The sequence below is a fragment of the Podarcis raffonei genome, chromosome 7 (assembly GCF_027172205.1).
Source record: "Podarcis raffonei isolate rPodRaf1 chromosome 7, rPodRaf1.pri, whole genome shotgun sequence".
NCBI classification, from domain to species: Eukaryota; Metazoa; Chordata; class Lepidosauria; order Squamata; family Lacertidae; genus Podarcis; species Podarcis raffonei.
In genome coordinates this window covers 68,642,036-68,649,776 of record NC_070608.1, presented here as the reverse complement: position 1 = coordinate 68,649,776, position 7,741 = coordinate 68,642,036, and the positions used below count along the sequence as shown (strand labels likewise).

At 44.6% G+C, this 7,741-nt stretch overlaps 1 long non-coding RNA gene across 2 annotated transcripts in view; it reads left to right on the top strand.

Moving 5' to 3' along the window:
- The first annotated feature begins 791 nt into the window (after window positions 1-791).
- LOC128417876 (uncharacterized) overlaps window positions 792-7,741 on the top strand; it is a 28,566-nt gene continuing 21,616 nt past the window's right edge. The window contains exon 1 of one of the 2 annotated variants that reach the window (XR_008331578.1): window positions 792-991. This is a non-coding gene — a long non-coding RNA (uncharacterized LOC128417876). Of the gene's footprint in view, window positions 992-1,099; window positions 1,264-7,741 lie in introns of those variants that run through there. The other variant, XR_008331579.1, reaches the window with a different exon arrangement.

Genomic DNA, 7,741 nt, shown 5'->3' with positions numbered 1-7,741 from the left:
TGCCTGCACAGCATCAGTCTCACTGCCGCCGTGAACTCTCACTTGTCAACTGTCAGGGAGTCCACAGGTGGAGCAGGTTGTTTGCAGGTGAGAGAGAGAGAGAAGCACATGGCAAAATTGCAGTCAGCTTCTTTATTAAGGAAAGCAAAACAAAGAACACAGAGAGACTTCTAAAGGGTGACCCTGTCTTTCTGTCAGGATGCTGTCAGTGGCTCCCGGCTGACTGCCCAGGAAAGTATAAAGGCAAGGAAAAGTTTCTTACAGTCCTTTTTTATTTCAATCTTTAAGGAGGAAGGCTATAGAACCCAGCATCTTGGATAACAGCATTGTCCCAAGTTAATCTCCACCCCCTTCTCTCCCACTTCCTTATTCGTCATCATCATCACCTCCTCTATGGGTGCCTCTAAGTTTCCTCTGTCTTTGAGCTCTTTACTCTCCTACTTTTAACGCTCACTGGGTTCTGGGAGATGGAGAGTCAGGAATGCTGTCTAATGACAAGGTGTCAGCCGGGTGTTGTTCTGACTCTCCCTTGATTTCCCAACTTTGCCCCCCTCATCTGCCTCTGAGCTGTGACCTCCCTCAAACCCCTGTTGTAAATCTATACTGCCTTCCTCTTCATCCTCCCTGGAAGCGTCAGGATGAGGAGGAGGTCTGACCCCTGCCCAGTCCCTGACAATTAGTTTTGTTTAACAGTGGAAGCAGGTTTTTAGATTATACACAGCCCTTCTTCAGGCTTTGATTATAAGAGCAAAAAATGAACATCCAATAGTCTAGACAGAAACAAATGGGTAGTCAGTCTGATGGTTACTTGGTTGCAGAAGTTTACTGGCCATTGCTGTTGTCATGGAGATAGTCTAGGTTGAATGCAAACATGCCATTCTGATGTCATGTGTGATGTCACAAAGAGGATATGCTTTAAGTCTTGGTAAAGCCAAAAGCAGTTAACAGTCAGACTGCATCTCAGCACTGTCAAGATGGATCTCCATAATAGGTAATGAATAGTTTTATTTGGGGGGTATATTAACTTTTACTATTGGGGAAACATTTTAGATTGGTTTGCCAGTTTGTAACCCATTAAGTTGAGGCCAATACATTCACAACCCTGTACACATCAAATAATCAACTTTATGAGTGACTTTGGGACTGATTCATACAACCACATTTCCTTTCTCCACTCTATAGCAGCTTTTTCTCTGTAATTGGAAAAAAAAATAACCAAGAAGGAGAAGATAAGGAACCAGGAATAAGATGTAGATGAGTATGGTGAGGATCTAAGCTTTACAAGTGAGGGGGCTAGGAAGATGGCTTTGTGGTCCAGCATAGGAATGATGGGTGCTTCACATTATTGAATTCCTGTTCCACAAAGAGGAAGACTTTGAGCTCTTTGCTCTCCTACTTTTAAGGCCCACCAGGTTCTGGGAGATGGTGGGTCTGGAATGTTTTCTTTTTTTTTTTTTTTTAAAAATGATATTTATTAGAGGTTTAATAATTACAGGAAAAAGAAAAAAGAAACAATAAAAAGTTAAACAAAACAAAACAGTATCTTACAATACATCAGAAATAAAAACAAAAACAAAAAACAATACAGCAAAACAACAAGAAAAACAAAAACATTTAAAAACACATCCAATATTTCCGTATCTTTACCTTTCATTTACTTGTTTCATTGACCTCCTCACACCTCCCTTTTTTGTATTCTAGTTCAATTAGCTATTTCAGGAAATCCTTTCCATCTTTCTCAATTTTTGTTCTATAATTTATCTTAACACAATCTAACCTTAAATTTTCCTCTTTGGCCCATTAAGGGTCTGGAATGTTTTCTAATGACGACGTGTCAGCCAGCTGCTGCTCTTGCTCTGCCTGCTCCTCCTCTCCCATTATTTCCCATCTTTCCCCCTCATCTGCCTCTGAGCTGTGACCTCCCTCAACCCCCTGTTGTAAATCTATACTGTCTTCCTCTTCCTCCTCCCTGGAAGAGTCAGGATGGGAAGGTGGTATCCACCACTTCTTCTCTGCCCAGTCCCTGGCACTTAATGAAGCAGCTGTTTGAACTGGCTTGAAGCCCTTCCATCACTCCCTAATCTTCTGTGTCGGGCCCCTCTCTCTGTGATCTTTTACTGTGGGACTCCCTCTGTGTCTGCCTGGCTCACTGCTCAGGAATATGCAATAAACGCTTCATTCTAGGAGTGGGGCTGGCGAGCTGTCAGCAGAGAAACTGTCAGGGTCTACCTCTCCTCTGTCATCTCTGTCGGTGCCTGCATCCAAACTGGAAACCTTCTCACCTTGTCTGTGCCTGCTTCCATCTCTTTGCTATCTCTCAAGCGCCCTGCTCCTAGCATGTCCCAGCTAGTCCCCTCCTCTGAGGTGTGGCCTGTGTCCTACCACCAATCCCCAGGCTTGAAATCCTCTTCCTCTGTACCTTCCCTGGAGAGCTCTTGACTGGGCAGTTGTCATCTCTCTTCCTCATCCAGCCAGTCTCTGACATCCTCCTGGTATGCCACCGCAATGGTGGCGGCAGGAGGTCAGGTAAGCAGGACCCCCTCTTGCTGTTGGTGAGCACCAAGTGGAAATGCCAATACTGACTGTCCATAAACAACCCTGGCTTTATTTGATACATTATGTTAACCAAGCTAACACCCCATTTTTACACACACACACACACATATATGGGCAACTGGCCTAAAGCCAAGTTGGACTATTTCACCGAAGCATCTCATTTTATGTTCTCTCAGGATCCCGTCATTTTTCTTAGCAGCTTTCCTTTTGCCTCCTATTTAAAAAATGAGTGCAGCTGAGAGCAGTGCCCTGAATGAAGCTTTTTACTAGTTTCGAAACTTTTGGGGACATTTGCCGCCCTCTTGAAAATGGAAACCTGCAATTAAAATGCAAAGGAATGCCATAATAGCATAAAAATGGGTGAGCGAGTTTGAAAGCCACTGCACTTAACTGCTGGGGGTGGAGGTGAACATAATAAAATAAACCTTAAATATTGAGCCGCGCTCTCCAATTGCGGCTGAATGTCAATTGACACCGACAGAGTGAAAATCCAGTGTTCATTAGGAAGTGCTTTTGTGCAATACTTGCCACGAAGAAGAATGCAACTGAAGGGGCACATTCCCATCTGGTACAAATCAAAGGAGAATATTAGCATTTATTTATTATCAGTTAAGGTACCCCACTTTTCACTATATTCCTCAAAGCGTCTTGAAGAGAAAAAAAAGTAAAGCATATTAGGTTGAATTCGAAGTAGCACTAAGGGGGAAATTCTATTAGCAGAAGTATTCCTACTTCTGCAAGAGAGAGAGAGAGAGAGAGAGAGAGAGAGAGAGAGAGAGAGAGAGAGAATACATGTACTTTTGTAACCTAAAGAATTATTTTAAAATAAACAGTGCTCTCCCACTCTCCTCCCCCCAAAAGTCCGCTACAGCGGTACCTCGGGTTACATACACTACAGGTTACATATGCTTCAGGTTACAGACTCCGCTAACCCAGAAATAGTGCTTCAGGTTAAGAACTTTGCTTCAGGATGAGAACAGAAATCGTTTTCTGGCGGTGCGGCGGCAGCAGGAGGCCCCATTAGCTAAAGTGGTGCTTCAGGTTAAGAACAGTTTCAGGTTAAGTACAGACCTCCGGAACGAATTAAGTACTTAACGCGAGGCACCACTGTATATTGGTTCTGGGGTTTCCTCCAACACTCTGGAGCAGATATGGAAATAGCAGGGAGCATCTCAGCAGGGAGGAGAGGGGCTGAAGACCTCTTGCACAAGCAGTTATTTAGGAACACAGGAAGCCATCTTATACTGAGCCAGACTATTGGTCCATCTAGCTCAGTATTGTCTACACCGACTGACAAATGTTCGCAATGATTTCAGGTGGGGTTCTCTCCCAGACCTACCTAGAGATGCTGAGGGTTGAATCTAGGATGTTTCGCATGCAAAGCAGATGCTCTACTACTGACCTGCAGCCCTTCTCCAACACTGACCTACAGCTGAATAACACCTAGCTGGATCTACGCTGACCTGTTTTAACATTATTAGAAAGTTATTAGAGCATCTGGGAAAGGCTGGTGCCACTGTCCTGTACTGCCCAGCATCTTCCTGAGGCAGTCACCGCATTTTGCTTAATACAAGGGCCGGTCCTATCCTGCATAGACCTTATTTTTAGTCTTGGAGTCCTTATTCCCAAGGTTCTTTTAATTGGTGATGCCAAAGAATCTGAAGCCTTATGTGCACAAAGTACAGTGGTACCTCGGGTTAAGTATTTAATTCGTTCCGGAGGTCCGTTCTTAACCTGAAACTGTTCTTAACCTGAAGCACCACTTTAGCTAATGGGGCCTCCTGCTGCTGCTGCGCCGCCGGAGCACAATTTCTGTTCTCATCCTGAAGCAAAGTTCTTAACCTGAAGCAATATTTCTGGGTTAGCGGAGTGTAACCTGAAGCGTATGTAACCTGAAGTGTATGTAACCCAAGGTACCACTGTATATGTTTTCTGACTGAGCTGTGATAATTCCAATTGCTGTATGAAAGTTATCATTGGAAAAATGCCTTCAAACGTGGCATGGGAACAGGAGAAAGTCCAGGACTGCTACCTCCCAAGTAAAGAATAAGAAGTTAGCAGGCATGGGTGCCAGGATGTTGTCAGCGGCTCCCGGCTGGCTGCCCAGGAAAGTATAAAGACAAGGAAAGGTTTCTTACAGTCCTTTTTTATTTCAATCTTTACAGAGAAAGGCTATAGAACCCAGCCTCTTGGATAATGGCGTTGTCCTGAGTGAATCTCCACCCTCCGTCTCTCCCACTTCCTCATTCGTCATCATCATCATCACCTCCTCTACGGGTGCTGCTGTTGGGTTTCTATTCCTCTTACTGTGCAGATACTGTGTAGGATTGGTTCATCACAAGTCTGTTTTATGTATGTGATGTTAACATATGAGAGTGCTGGAGGTGAAATAGTTAAACAGGTTACCCAATCAGGACCCAGGGGGTGGAGTCAGAGGGACTATAAAACCAGTTCTGGGGGGGGCAAAGGGGGGAGTTCGTTGGGAGTTGGGTGGTTGGTTGGAGTGGGAGTGAATTGGGATAGAGTTTGTGGTTAGGTTGAGTTAGTGTAGCAAAATAGGCTGAGTCAGGAATAGTTAGGGGCTAGGCAGACAAGTAAATATCTGAGAGGTGGTTTAGTGAGTGAAAGCAGGTAGCGAAAGATATAGGTCTGGATAGGCACCCCATGAATACAATTGACTGATACTGTCTATGAAACCACACACTTGTTAAACTGCAATAAATAAACAAAAGTATATGTTTCAATTTAACCCTGACTGGGCTCAGTATTGTCCCAAGTAGGGCCTGGATGGTGGCAGCGAGAAATAAAGTGGTGGCACAGGGATCAATAGACAGGGAAACGTCCGGGGACCCTGTGTGATCGCCACAATGTATTCCAGCATCGACTGTTGGAATCACGGGAGCAGATGTTTACTGTACTGTTTCCGGGGTTTTTTTTGCTTTCACTTCTGATTTCTCTCCGATGAAGACCAGAGAGAGGAGGCATGTTTTCTTTTGTTCTGCCTTATGCTTAATAAAGTAGCTTAGTGCTTACAACCCCAGCCTAGCTCAGACTGCGTTTTATCTCTGCTGGACTCTGGATGTGTGCTCAGTGTCTCCAAGGCATGAGTTACTATAAATCGTCGGGGAAGGCTGTTGGAACTTCCTAGAGCTGCATGCTGATGGGAGGGACAGGCTGGAAACGTTCCTGTCGTTTGCCTGGGGGTCGTCCATGCCCCCGGCCAAGCCGACAGCTGCTACGTGCCCTCTGCCTTTGAGCTCTTTGCTCCCCTACTTTTAAGTCCTGCCGGGTTCTGGGAGATGGTGGGTCAGCAATGCCTTCTAATGACGTGTCAGCCAGGTGTTGCTCTGGCTCTCCCATAATTTCCCAACTTTTCCCCTTATCTGCCTCTGAGCTGTGACCTTCCTCAAGCCCCTGTTGTAAATCTTTACTGTCTTCCTCTTCCTCCTCCCTGGAAAGGTCAGGTCTCCGCCATTCCTCCTCTGCCCAGTCTCTGACATTGGGTACAATAAAGACAATGTGGGGCTCTTGCTTTTTTCAATAATCTGGAACATACTGGGAGTTTATACACACTGCCTGCAGTCTCTTGTTTCTGTAGCAAGCTGTCCTTTCCTATTTGGGAAGCAAGCTGCAAACCCCAGTCCTGCCTCTGAGCGTACACTAGTCTCTCCCAACAAAAGAGACAGCTCTGGTTTTCACCCATGCCTGGGCTGCTTCTCTGTCAGACTTTTGCCAGAAGGGATGGTCAGTTTACCACCATAATCTGAAGCTACATTTCCCTTTGCTACAGGATGCCCATGGCCCAACCCAAAGCTCCGAGGTTGCCCGAGACCAAACTGTAGGACATGCTTTGCAAAAGGTCAAAATAAAGCTAACCTTGAAGCCCAATGTACCAGAGTTTTATGTCTTTGCAGATTTGCATTTCATGGGCTTGTCTTTAAATCAGGAGCTTTCACTGACTAGCTTGAACCAGAGAGAGAGAGAGAGAGAGAGAGAGAGAGAGAGAGAGAGAGAGAGAGAGAGAGAGATCAGGTTGTTGTTGCAAAAACAAAAGTGCCAGGGACTTTGGAGTGGCGGTAAGTAATAATTTTGCTCAAATTGGAGCACTTGTGGAAAATGTTTTGCTTCAGTCAGGGCTTCACCAAGATGCTTCTCACAGTTGTTTAGCCTCTAAAAGATTATTTATCAAACCACAGGGAAGCTATTAGCCAACTAGAAAAAGATTGTATGCCTCTAATGAATTGGGGGATGAAGACCACTGTTTCCAGTGTGGGGGAAAAGTAGAAAGAAACAGCATAGCTTTTTTTTAAAAAAAGAATCCATATCCACAAATTGTTCACGGTGCACTCTAAAAAGATAAAATTAAAACCACTAATTTCCTATTAATTAAAAAGTCTTCACTTCTTTCTAGTGTTCACATGGTTAGTAGTGAGGGCAGCGAGGTGACCTAACTTGTCTGGTACCTGACATTAGGAGGAAGACAGGTGAGAGTGGCTTTGCCAAAATGATTTTGTGGGTCCAATTACACCTGTGGACCAGAAGTTCCCCATTTTTGCTTTAGGATCACTTTTCTCAGATTCTCAAACAGCATCAATACACAGAAACCAAATCACTGCAGTGTATCAATAATTGTTTTTTTTTAAATATTCACACTCATCCTGGGACCCCATTGAGGGTCAGGGTGTAAATCAAATATATTAAAAATAAATAATCCCTGATACTTTGCAACGGCCAGTTTCAAACAAACTAAAACATGATTGCATGATATGTACTTGGAAAAGAACTTCACCAGACTCCTTAAAATCATTATGAAGGATGAGAAACTGCCTTCTCCTTATAGCTGAAATGGATTTAACCATCAGGGCCAGCCCTACCATTAGGCAAAACAAGACAGCAGCCTCAGGCAGCAAAATGCTGAGGGTGGGTGGTGTCAACGATGTGTGACACACACTCAGCCTGCCCTAAAGTAGGCTGCTGCCATCATGTGCGGTTGCGGATGCTATCCAGTTTAGTGTTCAAGTAAAAACCAACAGTCCAGTTGGTGTACACTGAACTAAGGGTGGTGCCATGTTTTCCTCATGGCACCACCCCTAGTTCTCATGGCACTCAGGCAGCAAAATGTCTTGGGCCTGTTGACCATTCACAGTGTTAACACAGGGCCAATGCTTCAAGCCTGATTCCTGAC